General features: G+C 33.0%; 1 protein-coding gene across 3 annotated transcripts in view; it reads left to right on the top strand.

Moving 5' to 3' along the window:
- LOC105154647 (uncharacterized) overlaps positions 1–15,397 on the top strand; it is a 577,042-nt gene that overhangs the window by 114,889 nt on the left and 446,756 nt on the right. The window lies entirely within an intron of this gene.

The raw sequence follows: 15,397 nt of genomic DNA, 5'->3' as shown, positions 1-15,397 counted from the left end.
GATTATTAATAAAAAAGTATTTGGTTAAATTTTGTTTTTTCACTTTGCGCATTAATTTTCGCGCCTGCATCCTATTTGCATTCGATTCACTCGCACAGAGTGGTTCGTCGCGCGCGCTCCCCCGGAATCGTGCACGACATCTATACCCTAGTAATAACAAAACGTACAAGAAGTAATGTCGGAGTTAGATTTTGAAACGGAGGAACTACATCAGATGTTAGTATTATATATTATCATATCCTATAGACGCTACGATTCTTTTCTTTCAAAAGAATCGGCTCCACGTCGCGACTATGGTTGACGTCTATGAAACTGGAACGGAGCTTCTGATAATGGTCTGACAGAACTGAAAAGAGGGACCGGACAAAACTCCGCGAAAACTCGTAAACGCCAATCAATCCGGAAAGAATAACAATCTTAATGCAGACCCGAAAAGTGACAAGATTGCAAAAGACATTATAAATGCACCGAAGTCACGCAATACTAAAAATCCAAGTTTTGTCGTCCCAGACTGACCACCAATTTCACTTTAAGAAAACAGGCGTCATGTGGCACTTAAAAAAATCATAAAACGCATGAGATTACTTCCCATGGTAGCGTTATCTAAGGTCGGACTCGCGACTGACATTGGTTGCCCTGCACGCAAAAGTTGTGCATGGTAACCGTCTGTTTACCTAGCCATATTTTTCGCGAGGATAATAAAATTCGTCATCCGTCTGGAGCAATCTTACCTCTTTAAAGAAAAACATAAATTCTTTTCTTCTCGAAATTCTTCTAACAATGCACTTTAAATTAACGATAGGAAAATACGCTATAAAAATCGTAAATCTCACGTGACATTGTAACTAATTATTGCATCCTAGACAAAGAGTACAACACTCTTTTTTCAAAGTATAAATAGAGATCCCGCGGAAGCGCAGAGCGTCAGTACAGAAATCAGATTATAGGTTTACGGCGGTCAGTGCGGAAATCAGGTTACGAGAATCCGCAATAGTTCACGCCAGTTCGCGCAAGTGCATACAAAATTTGTGAGCCACAATTAATATTGGCATAATCCCAATCACTGGTCACTGCGACTGCCCTTTTGGAGCTCTTCCATGAACAGCGGCCCTCCTCATACACTTTCACCGATCTATCTACCCGAGATCTCGTGGACCAAGAAGCTAAATAGTAAGTCGGCCTGTCATTACACACACATCATATAAAGAATCCCATATAAGAACACACACACACACACACACACACACACACACACATATATATGTTGGCCAAACAAAAAGGAAATTAAAAACTCGAATCAAAGAACATAAGGTTGACATAAGAAGATCCACCTCCGAGATGTCAGTGGTTTCACGCTACCAAGTGAATGAGATGCACAAATTGGATTGGGATAACATTAGAATTTTAGATACAGAACAATCATTATTTGCAAGAAGAATTTCTGAAATGATATACATAAAAAGCCAAATAAGTAGTATTAATAAGCAAAGTGACACTGAAGGTTTGCCTAATGTTTATGCCTTTTCTAAAGGAAGATTTCTCTCACACTTAAAAATAATTCTAGAACAATCTAAACTTTGGACATATAAATAGCGATAACATATGGACAAATAATAATACACAATGTCACGACGAATTTCCATCTGCGTGAGGAAAGTGTTTAAGATTCATCATTTTGTCTGTAAAACAGGTAACGATTTGTTAATCCTCATAAAATTGACTAGAAGATATTAACGATAGTTTAATTTTTAAATTAGAATCTGGAAATTCTTGTTCTCTCTACATAACTTGCAATATGATAATTGACGCTGCAATCATGTTGTATGATGTACCTTCACAAGATGAAAGAACGTTTATATATATTTATATTTTTGACGGCTGAATTTAATGTTAGATATTTGTAAATTGTGCGTTTTACTGATATTTATGATTTTATTGAAGATGGTCAGATTGTGGCCAAAACGAGAAGAGAAGATTTTTTAAAGATTTTTTATTAATTTAATGATTTATTAAATTTCACAAACAATATCCAGTGCTGTGGTTTCATGTTCCTCTTTTTATATATTTTCATATATATGTGTGTGTGTGTGTGTGTGTGTGTGTGTGTGTGTGTGTGTGTGTGTGTGTGTGTGTGTGCGTGCACTCATACGCGAATAATAGACATACATATATTAGGTGTTGGAATTAATTCGTAGCGTTTTTTTAATGAAAGAATGTTATTTATTTCACATGAGCATTAAAAAATACATTAATGAAAGTACTTCCCATCACTTTCTACTACTTTTGACCATCTTTCGGGCAGTGAATGAATACCGTGTCGGAAGAACTGTTCATCTTTAGATGAAATCCAGGAATCGAACCATTTTGTACAATCTTCGTAAGATGTGAACTTCTGCTCGCACAAGCTATGAGCTAATGATCGAAACAAGTGGTAGTCGCTAGGTGCAATATCAGGAGAATACGGCGGGTGCGGTAGCACTTCCCATTTAAGTGTTTCCAGGTATGTTTTTACCGGTTTTGCAACGTGTGGGCGAGCATTGTCGTGCAGCAAGATGACTTTATCGTGTCTTTCGAAGTATTCCGACCGTTTTTGCTTCAATGCACGGCTCAAGCGCATCAGTTGCCGTCGGTAGAGATCTCCAGTAACGGTTTCATGCGGTTTTAGCAGTTCGTAGTATATGACACCCTTCTGATCCCACCAAATACAGAGCAGGAGCTTTGAGCCATGGATATTGGGCTTTGCCACTGATGTTGATGGTTCGCCGGGCTTAACCCATGACTTTCTGCGCTTTGGATTGTCATAATGGATCCACTTTTCGTCACCGGTAACAATCCGATGCAAAAAACCTTTTCTTTTCTGCCGTTGAAGCAGCAGTTCGCACGTGAGAAAACGTCTCTCAATATCCCTTGGTTTCAATTCATATGGGACCCAATGTCCTTCCTTCTGGATCATGCCCAAACTTTTAAGACGTTTTCCTATTGTTGAGAAGTCAACTTCCAATGACGTAGATAATTCTTTAAGTGTTTGACATGAGTTTTCATTGAGCAGTGCCTGCAAATCGTTATCTTCAAATTTTTTCGGCTGACCAGGTCGCTCCTTGTCATCCAAGTCGAAATCACCAGCTTTAAAACGTGCAAACCACTTCCTACACGTTTGCTCAGCCAGAGCATGTTCACTATACACATCCACTAAAATACGATGAGCTTCAGCTGCACTTTTGTTCATATTAAAGTAATGAAGCAAAACTCCCCGCAAAAACACTTTATCTGGCACAAATTTTGACATATTCAATGAATTATACAGTATTGTTATTTATGATTTCAAGAAAGGTTATGTACGGCAAATGACGTCCTATGATAGATGTTTACAATGTATACAGAACTATAGGTAACAACGAAATAGTGTACTGCTTGTGCCATCTCTTGTAAAACGCTACGAATTAATTCCAACACCTAATATTTTTACCCTTCCGTTGCGCACTGTGTAGTGCACGCTCATACGTCAATTAAAAAACGGGGACGAACCTTTTACGTCAGGAGAAATGGGCGGAATCGTCCACATGGTCAAGCCATGCAGCCACAACTGACCGACGACAGCTACCTCGAGATTTCTTACGCCAGTCTCCGATCAAACACAACCTCTAGACCTCATCTCTCCCCCTGTCATCGATCCCACTATTCAGGAAATTCTGAACTATTCCCTTCCTCCTCTCGAAAAAGAATTCCCTCTCCCTCCTTCTTTCAAAGAACGATTCCTTCCTCCACCTCTTCTCGAAGAATGATTCCCTCTCCTTCCTCTCTTAGACCAGTTTCCAACCCCTCTGTATCAACCAAATCCCGTGGGGATCGACTGGGATCGGCTATTTAAACTGTATTTCCTCCAATGAAGGGGATAGAATAGTTACAGTCTACATTCCTGGAAACCCCAACCTTTATACCGTTCTATATAAACATTTTATTTCAATGTGCTCCTGCATTATCTTCCTCGCCTCCAATACTCAATAATCCTATTTCCTCTTTTCTTATACGCACGTACACACACACACACGCACGCACGCACGCACGCACGCAGTATTAATTATTATTTAAGAATATAAAATATGTAATGTAAAATTTGTATTAACGTAGAATTTTATACTTAATCCGTGTTATTAATTTCATGATTTTATTATATATTATTATAATTTGTTATTTTTTTCTAATTTATCACAGATGTTAAAATTATTTTGATAAAGATTACCTACAACTATTGTTCCTATATGTTCATTATATGTATGTATATTTTTTAATATGTGGAAAAGAATTTAAATAATATTAAATAATACGTTATATATAAATAATATTAAATCTCATAGGATGTATATGTAAGAAACACAACCGAAGTTTATCGCAAGAAGTTTAAAATAAGTTGTCAAGAAACACGGAAGAATATGACACATTTTATTATATATCTTTTGAGTTCTAGTCTGCTTACTGTATATACTATTATGCGCTGTAATTTTAATCATCTTCATTGGTAGTAATATAGCAATACATTATCATATTTTTATGAACAATTTGTACCTGTAAGCGTTTGAGAAGAGACCCAACCGTATACGATACAAATATTATTGCTAATTGATACTTTGTAATAAGATGGGATTCTTTCCTGAAATGATATCATGGACAAGTGTAAGACAAGATCTTGCAACTCCTTACGATCATATCAAGGTTTTCGATTGCACACGTTGTTGCTTCAAGATTGAAGTTTTAATAAAACTGGAATTTTTAGAATGTCATTGTAATTGTTTTAATGTAGGTAGTTGTAACATTGAAAATGACCGGATGGAAGGTCGAAATTTTGATTAATTAAATTAATCTGTATTTTGATTAATTAAATATAATATTTAGTAATTTATAACAATAGCGAAAAATATCTTGCTTGTGCTCTGAGACTTTTAACGGATTATTTTAATTTATTTAATTGAACATTGAATTACTTTTTATATACTCTTTAATTTTATTTTTCATCAATTATATATAATATGTAAATCAAAATTCAATTTTTATTTAAAAAATAATTAATATTAGGTGTACAAATAAGTTTCCGCCGTTTTTTATCAAAAATTAAGCATTTATTGTGAAAGAACAATACATAATGTTTTATTGATGTAAGTCAAAATGTAAGTGCAAGTTCTTTTTGCGTTTGGCATGATCTTCATTCAATAATGCTTCCAATTCCGCGTCTTCGTACACTTTCGGCCTTCCGCTACGTTCTTTGTCTTCGACGTCAAATTCACCGTTCTTAAATTTTTGAAACCATTCACGACAACTTCTCTCACTTAAGGCAACCTCATCATATGCTACAAGCAATCGATGAGCCTCAGCTGCAGATTTCTTCAAATTAAAGAAGTAAATCAAAAGTTCCCGCAAATGACGCTTATGCGGCTCAAAACTCGGCATTTTCGCATAAAAAAAATATATGATGCTGATACAAAATCGCTAGTATTTCAAGGTTATGTTGTTGACAGATGTCCAACCTTACGATATAATGTTTTACATCAGACAATTTTAACCATAGCTTGCTAGTGGCGCCGTTTTGTCAAACAGCGGAAACTTATTTGTACATCTATTAAAATTCATTAAATACATTGATGTTTTCTTTCTTTTTGAACACGATCTAAATCCGGAGCCAAATTTAGATCCGAATCTGAACTTAGATGTGAATCCAAATTCAAATCCGTAAATAATTTGGATATCCGGATTATTTGAATAATAGAGGTTTTGAATTCTCGAATTGGGATCGATTTCGGATATCCAAATATCTAGAAATCCAAATACTTAGAAGCCCTAATTCAAATCCAGATCGCTTTCTAAGGACGTCTTTCTCAAGATAAAGCAGATCACACGCAAATTTACACCTCAAATATGGTCTGTCTGTGACGAGCAAGGGATCCTGATCACAAACGTGATGGCGGTCTGGAGAAGTTACTACAAAAGATTATATGCAGAAAACAGTGATAATAGCCGGCCACCAAGAAGAAAAAAAAACCACACTTCTTGAGAGAAGAAGTGGAAAAAGCTATAAGGAAATTAGCTAACAACAAGGTTACAGGTGTGGACTATATTACTGCGGAAATGTTTAAGGCGATGATGTTTATGGAGCCTGCCGGAATGGGACATGTTTACTGCATCTGTCAAAAGATATGGACACGATATGGTCCAAGGATCACTTCATTGATAATTCCACAAGAAGGGTTCAACTAACAGATGCGAGAATTATCGCCTAATAGCGCTCATCACGCATGCCAGCAAAATCCTGTTTTATATCATACGATTGGTTGCAGGCGAACCAACAGATAATTCCAGAACTGACCGGCTTTGTCAGTGGAAGGGACACATAAGTATTTTAAACTTACGACAACTGATCGAAAAGGCGAGAATACTATTAGATATACTAATGTTTTTGTGCTTCATAAATTACGAGAAAACATTCGACAAAATTAAATGACACCTACTGTAATCGATTTTAGGGAAGATAGACTTTTCGTCCATCATCCATCTAATAAAAAACCTATATGAAAACAGCTCAGCCATTATAAGACTTGAGAATAACATCTCAGATGAAAGCTCGGTCAGGAAGGGGAGACAGATCTGTTATATTGCCACCTTTGCTACATAATATTTATAAGATGATTCAGAAAAACCCTGTGTCCTTGCACAGACGTGTTCCTGATTGAATTCTAAGATGATTTTTCTTTTAAACGAAAATTTTATCCGACGCTTATTTTTTTAATTATTAAAGGATAAAGTTAGCGAATCACAGGTCGCGCATAGAAAGTAACCAGGAATGGCGCCGGATGTACCATCCGACGCGAGCGATCACAAAGAGCACAAGAGCACTCAGCACTTGCGATCAGCTGTCTAAAGACATAGAGTTATTCAGTTCCACATAATAACGCCCACACACGCGCGCTCACACACACGCGCGCGCACACACACATACTCTCTCTCTCTCTCTCTCTCTCTGTTACTTACCTTGCAGAGATTCACTGTCTTCATACCGTCATTACTTCGACGAATAAACTTTGAAACTTTTTCAACTTCAATTAAACCTTATAAACCTATTTTGATACTTGTACAATCAAATAGAACCTAATTCTATTTAATATATTAAATAGAATCTCTCTTAATCCACAGCTTCTATTCAGAAGACATTTTATGATCCTAAAAATAAGAAATTGCCCAATAACTGCCATTTACAGGCTCAACGTAGAAACTCAATTCATTAGATTGGAACTTATTATAAATGTAGAGTCTACATACGTTTTAATTATAAATCTTTAGAGTCTACGTACGTTCTAAAACTCTATGATTCAAAGTAGAAGTAAAGTTTCAACTTGAAATTTATTCGTCGAAGTAATGACGGTACGAAGACAATGAATCTCTGTATTGTAGTTGCACATAAGTTGCTCGGGAGTTATGTATTTGCTTTGTAACAGATAGATAGCGCCATTCATCATCATTGTGTCATCTCTCGAGTATCATATCTTATGTTCGTGTTTGCATCACTTTTTTTTAAACTCAAATGGCGTCTCAAAATGTTCAGTTCGCTCGTTGAGTAATTATTCTTTTTGTACCTTAAAGGAGCTTCGAATATATTAAAAAGTAAATATCCATACTGATTAAAAAATATATATTCATACGTTGCATCATTATTCATCTCCTTCCTGACTCTCTCAAGAACACTCTGTAAAGTAAGTAACGGAAAGAGGGAAAGAGAGAGAGAGAGAGAGAGAGAGAGAGAGAGAGAGAGAGAGAGGAGAGTGTGCGTGCGTGCGTGCATTATGTGGAACAGAATAACTATGTCCTTAGACAGCTGATCGCAACGATCGTGCCTTTTGTGGTCGTTCGCATCAGATGGTGACCGCCCCTGCTTACCTTTTATATGCGACCTGTGATTTGCTAACTTTATGCTTTAATAACTAAAAAAATAAGCATCTGATAAAATTGTCATTTAATAAAAATTGTCTTAGAATTCAACCAGGTACATGTCTGTGCAAGGACACGAAATTTTTCTAAATCATCCTGTATAGTGTGCATATAATGAAACAGGTGATAGAGGATTGGGATGGCGGCGCAGTTATGGGTCGAAAGAGAAATATCAAATCTTAGATATGCGAATGATACGTTGCTAATTGTCAAGAGCAAAGAGGAGCTTTTCAAACTTGTAAAACTCAGAGAACTTTGTATTAGGTTGGTGCATATGAAATGTCGGATTTTCTTTACATATGAACGTTTGTCTCCCTGTTTTCGTTATGTTTTTGTTTTTGGCATAACCTCGTTTATAGTCGTATTGTCCATTGCCAGAATCACATTTCAACAAAGAAGATTTTCTCAAAAGTGTTTCATTTTGATATTTGTTTTGAATTTCGTAAGGATATGAATTCAACCGATATTCATGTAATTTTGTTATATGAGTATAAACTTGATAATAATGCTGCAAAAGCTGCACGTAATATAAACCAGGCATTTGGGGAGAATACTGTTAACGATCGAAAAGTGCAGCGTTGGTTTGAAAAATTTCGGTCTGGTGATTTTTCCCTACAAAATGAACCGCGTGGAAGACCCAAAACGTCTGTGAAAAATGATGCTCTGAAAGCATTGGTGGAAACGAATCCAACTGTATCTACAAGGGAACTTGCTACCAGAATGAAAGTTGACCATACAACGATATTGCGACACCTTTCCGAAATTGGCAAGATGAAAAAAATGGATAAATGAGTACCGCACGAACTAACCGAGCGAAATAAGCTGGATCGATTGAACGTATGCTCATCATTACTAATCCGATTTCATCGAGAGCCATTTTTCGATCGGATTATTACTTGTGATAAAAAATGGGTTCTTTACGACAATAGGAAAAGGTGTGCTCGGTGGCTTAATAGGAATGAGGCTTGCTCATACTCCAAGGCCATCACTTCATCCACGGAAAATTTTAATAACAGTTTGGTGGAATGTGACTGGAGTAATTCATTACTCATTCCTTCGAACTGGGGAGACAATTACAGCCGAAAAGTACTGCCAGTACATTGATGAAATGCATGAAAAATTGAAAATTATACGCCCATCACTTGTTAATCGGCATGACCCAATACTTCTCCACGACAACGCTCGGCCGCATACGTCGTACAAAACAATTGCGAAATTAAATGAATTAAAATATGAAATTTTGCAGCATCCAGCTTATTCACCGGATCTTTCGCCAACCGACTTTCATTTTTTTAAACATTTAGAACAGTTTTTACGGGCTAAACAGTATGAAAATGAAGACAGAAAATGAAGACTGAAAAATTCCATATCAAAATTTATTGATTCTAAAGATCAGAATTTTTTTAAGACATGCATCTATGCATTAAAATCTCGTTGGGAAAAGTGTATTGAAACAAATGGAGCATATTTTGATTAAATAAACAGCTTTTGAAAAAAGATATGCAGTTTTATATATTCACTTAAAAATCCGACATTTTATATGCACCAACCTAATATATTTAGAAACGGTATAGCTAATATCACGAATTTACCCTTGTATCAGTAGAAAGTTTATGATTGATCACAATAATGAGACAAAATTATATTGCAATTTAATCAATCCTATTTTAACAATAAATGATTGTTATTATTAAGCAAGAATTTGATATTGTAGCAGTAAACATAGACCGTGTAAACGTTCAAAGAAATAAAGTATTTATTTTTATCTAAGGGATCAATTGATCAACAATGTTGGTCTTTTATTATGTTTAAAAAGATATCATAACGTTTTTAAGATTAAAGATATGTGAGGAATAAATTCTTTGTAATGTTAGGATAACTTAGATACTGATAGTGTACGTCTCTATAACATATTATTCATTATATACATTACTCTGAAAAATTAACACTATGTAAAGATATGTAAAATTCCATTGAATACACTGCCTAAACTCATTTTTGAAAAGAGTATGGGAACATACTGACTTTATTGTCGCTGACGCTGATAGATATAAAAAGATTCGATTTCGTCAAAGTTCATTCTTATACATGTGTCATTTCATAATTTAATGCTTGATAGCAATTACACTGAAAATTAACTCGCATATTTGTAAAGATAAGTAAAATTTCACATTAAATACATCATCCAAAAGAAAAATTAAATAAATAAAAAAAATAAAAAATAAAAAAATAAATGATATATAAAAATAATGAAATAGAAAACGCATGAACGAAAGAGAGCTCTAATGCATCAATCATTCAGTGAATAATTACGTCGCAATCATCGCATCAAAAAACGTCTGTGAGGATGTTATATTTTAAACGTTAAATAAGAATTGTATTGTTTATGTCACTCTGTGTGAAATTAATAAACAATATTGCTGTTGATAATGCATTTCAGTTGCAGTAATACATGGTATACTAAGCATAAGACATAACAGATATATATCATCATTTGAAGGTGTGTGATTCGTAGTTTAATGATTACGTAAATTTAAATTTTATAGGAAAAATTAATTTTCCTATATATCATTACGATTCATGGTGCTACTAATGAAACATGTAACAAAACTTATCCATACATAGACGTTGCGAAACATATATTACTTCAATGTCGTAAAATTTAATTATGATATCTATATTAAAGTAACAGACAGTAAGTTTATTCAATTTTTATAAAGTTTTGGTTATACATTATGTACTTTTCTAAGATCTATTTACGTGTTTTCTATTTTTTACATCTTTTCATGCATTTTCGAAACCGCGCTACGTACCTCATACCTTGATGAGAAGATATGTATTGATAGCATGTAAGTTCTTGGTCATCGAGATCGTCGTGGGACCTACGTCTCAGACAATAGATGGAGAAATAGTGATCAGCAACAATCGAGGTAACCGCATAATCCTGCCTCATGCTACAAGGAAGGCGTCCATCGAGAAACGTGCAGATATTGAGCGATTAATGCAGTCAACTGTACATCATTATCACCGATTCAAGATCTGAATGTAGAACTTGTTAAAATATGTAATACGAAAAATATGTAAAACGTAAAATTGTCATTTTATGATATATACTTGTACATGAAACCAACGATCGTACTTTTCTTATTTGAGTTCGAGCAACGTGTCGAGCATGCGTACTATAAACTAAGTCAATGTACGCACAGTGTTAGTGAAAAATTCAAATATAGTGTATTTTTAAGACAAAATTACTAGTACTAAACTATTAGTATTACTAGTACTAAACGCGATACTGCAAACACTTTGTACAAAATTTATGATAAAAATTCTATTATAGATTGTGAAGTCTAGTGATCTACGGTTTAAATTATATTGTACATGCTACATTAAAAATTAGATAAATAAATCTATATTAAAAAATATACATATTTCTCTGAAAATTTATCTTTTCCCTAATCTCTTCATCATTCTTTCTTCATATCTTCGTGATAATAAATTACTTAATAAAAAAGCGCATTCGGCTGATCGAATTATATCATTAAAATATTATTAAAATTGTGCTAGTATCATTCTATTGTAAAATCGCATTATAAAAGTCATAAAATGAATACCATATCTTTTTAATAAAATCGCGTGCGAGAGAATATATATCAACAATTAGTGACGACTATACGCCAAAATTATATTAACAATAAATGTGATGTATTAAAAGATTGCGTGAAATTTATGATGAAACTTCAATCATGGAGTGAATTAGTAATGTGCACCTGAGATGAAATTGTACATACTGCGTTATATTAAAGTAAGAATTAAATTAATGTTTTATAAAAATGTATAATATGATACTTAAATATATTATTGAATTTTTTAAATTTATTTTCTGTCTCCTTTTTCCCTGCCTCTATTCGGCGGTTTAGAATTATATGATAAGAAGGCAATACGACTTTGGCTTTCTCTGGAATCTATAATAGTATCACTGATTTATTAGCCATTGTTCGTTAGTACTCGTTATTTCAAAATTTGTTTTAAATCTGTCCAGACAAATATTAATCTTATAAGTTAAGTTCTTATGGACTGCTAAAAATTCATAAGGAAGGTCATCTGCTAAGATTGATAATTAGCTGCATTAACAGTGCTTTTTATCCACTGATGATCTTCTTAAAAGAAATTATAGACAATAGTAATAAAAAGAATTTTAGTTATGTAAAAAACAGTTTTGATATTGTAAATAAAGTTAATGGAAAGGTAATCGATAAAAATTTTAGTATTATGTTATTCGACGTGGTCTCGATGTACATGAACATTCCGACCGATTTAGTATTAAAAAGCATTTAACGTAGGTGGAACTTGATTGAAAACAAGATTTAAATTCCTTTACATGAGTTTATTAAAGCAATTATGATTATTATTAACTCTACATTTTTTAAATTCGACAAAAAAATATTTAGACAGATTTTTGGCGTGCCAACGGGCTCTTCATTGTCCTATATTAGCGAATATTGTTCTACAAGACGTAGAACAAGAAATTATTACTGCTAATAATATTATCTCGTCTTTTTATTTCCGTTATATTGATGACATTGTGTTAGCGGTGCATAAAGACAAAGTGGAGGGAGTTCTGGAATTGTTTAATTCATATCATGAAAGGTTTAGATTCACTGTTGACTTTGGCGATGAAAATGGCATAAATATTTTACACGTAAAATTGATAAGACAAGAAGGAAGAATCATCTTCAATATTTATAAAAAACCTACTAATTCAGGAAGATATTTAAATTATTTTTCGAATCATCTGTTAGTACATAAAAGGGTGTAATCATCGGGCAATTAGATAGAATTTTGCTTTTAACCCATCCAAAATTTCAGAAAAAAAACATCTCTGATTTAGTTCACACTCTGTTAATGAATGGTTACCCTCTTAAATTCATCTTTTCAACAATAAAAAATAGAATAAAAACTTTAGAAAGTGGATCTAATTTAGATAAAAATCGTGAGGACAATAATAACGAAAGCGACTCTAATTCTAATTCAAAGAAAAAGTTTTTTATAATACCATATTTAACCAAAGTATCTGAAAAATTTAAAAAACTCACATATTCATGGCTTTAATATTGCTTATAAACCCATAAATAGAATGAATAGATTTATAAAAACGGGAAAAGATCCTTTGCGTAAATAGGACCATCGTGGAGTAGTCTATAAAATAAATTGTTTAAATTGTGAGTCTTCTTATGTTGACCAAACAAAAAGGAAATTAAAAACCCAAATAAAAGAACATAGGGCTGACGTAAGAAGATCCACCTCTGAGATGTCAATGGTTTCACGTCACCAATTGAATGAGATGCATGAATTGGATTGGGATAACATAAGAATTTTAGACACAGAACAATCTTTAATGAAAAGAAGAATTTCTGAAATAATATATATTAAAGGCCAAATAAATATCAATAAGCAAAGTAATATTGAAGGTTTGCCTGATGTTTATCTGCCTCTTCTTAAGAAAGATCTCTCTCACACTTAATAATAATTCTAGAACTTTCTAAACTTTTGACTTATATATATAAATAATGGTAACATATATGATATGACAAATAATAACACACAGTATCACGACAAATTTCCATCTGTGTAAAGGATGTACTTGAAATTCATCTTTTTTTTTTGCAGTAAAACAGATAACGATTCTATTCTCATACATTTCTATTAAAAGATATTAATGATAGGTTAATTTGTTAAATTAAAATCTGGAAATTCTTGTTCTACATATTTTGTGATGACAATTGGCAGTGTAACATTGTTGTACGAGGCATCTTCACATGACGAAAGAACACGTTTATATATTATATCATACGACGGTTGAATTTAATTAGCTATATGTAATTCTGCGTTTTAAGAATATTGTGAATTTACTGAAGATGGCCAGATTGTTGGCCGAAACGTCTAATGTTTTATTAATGAAATGATAATTAAATATCACAATATCTTGTGTGGTGATTTTTTAAGCTCTTCTTTTCATACATTTTGATTTATAAACCACATTCGTTTTTATGATGAATAATAAAAAATTATAATTCTAATCTCCATATTTCTTTCTGGGTTTTCTCCTAAAATATTTTTTTCGCTCCCTTTTACATTATCTGCTTGTCATGTAACTTTCAACCTGCACATTCCTGTTTCTCCTTACCGTGAGTGTATGGAAAAGAATCTTCTTTCCCTATAGTTAGTTAGAATTAATTAATAATATGATAGCTGTTCAGTAGTAGGACATAGTACAATATAGCTACTCAATAATAGTTTATAATGTTTTGATAATTAGGAACGCTCAGCTATTTGTATTACATTACTAAAAATATTATTATAATTAGTTGCTAAATTAAAATCATTGCTAAGTCATATCATTAAAAAATCGTAAAACAAATATCATATTTATTTAATAAATAAATATGATATATTAATAAAATTGTGAGCAAAGAGAAAAGAGAACGTGAAAGAGAATATAACGGGAAAAGGGGAGAGAGCGGACACTATGATAAATATAGGATCACTATGGGTAGAAGAGAGAGCACAAATACTATGGCGAGTATAAGACTATAACGGGTAGGACATATATCATTATATACACTATTTCTCAACGTTGCAATGCATCTTTAAATTTTATGTCATTATGCATATAATTTGCAACGTCTCAATGTATCGAAGTTACATTCATGATGTCATCGTTAAATATATCGTATTGATATGTCGAAATATCTTTAAAAAACTCTTTTATTGCACTAATAAAGCTGTCGTATATCGGCGCTTTCATTTTTTATCTCTCGCTTGTGTTGAACAATTCCATGTACATTCCTGAAGAAATGTGATGGAGGGGACAAAACTTAGAAAGAACTCGGGCAATATTACTTCATCAGTCGTTCAGATAGATCGCTACTGCAACGCTTTCCAAGCATGTGTGACTCCATGAGATTTTACGTTTCTATTCAAGATGAAGAGTTTTACAAACAGTAAATTTTTTATAAATTTTTATTTTATAAATTTTTTTATACCTTTTCTCTACAGTTTGTTTATCTGTTTTCCTTTTTTCTCTATTATATATATATATGTATATATATGTATATATTAGGTGTTGGAATTAATTCGTAGCGTTTTACAAGTGATGGGAAGTACTTTCATTAATGTATTTTTTAATGCTCATGTGAAATAAATAACATTCTTTCATTTAAAAACGCTACGAATTAATTCCAACACCTAATATATATATATATAGATATATATATATATGTGTATATATATATATGTATTATTATATATATATATATATATATATATATATATATATATTTGTAAACTGTAGGAGTCAGTGTAAATCTTCTTCCCAATATACAAGATGTCGTCGTAAACCTGTGTCTTTTGTGGAAATTGTAATGGC

The sequence above is a fragment of the Acromyrmex echinatior genome, chromosome 7 (genome assembly GCF_024713525.1).
Source record: "Acromyrmex echinatior isolate Ae372 chromosome 7, ASM2471352v2, whole genome shotgun sequence".
Taxonomy (NCBI): Eukaryota; Metazoa; Arthropoda; class Insecta; order Hymenoptera; family Formicidae; genus Acromyrmex; species Acromyrmex echinatior.
Note: the sequence above shows the minus strand (reverse complement) of the source record. Positions and strands in the feature narration are given on the sequence as shown.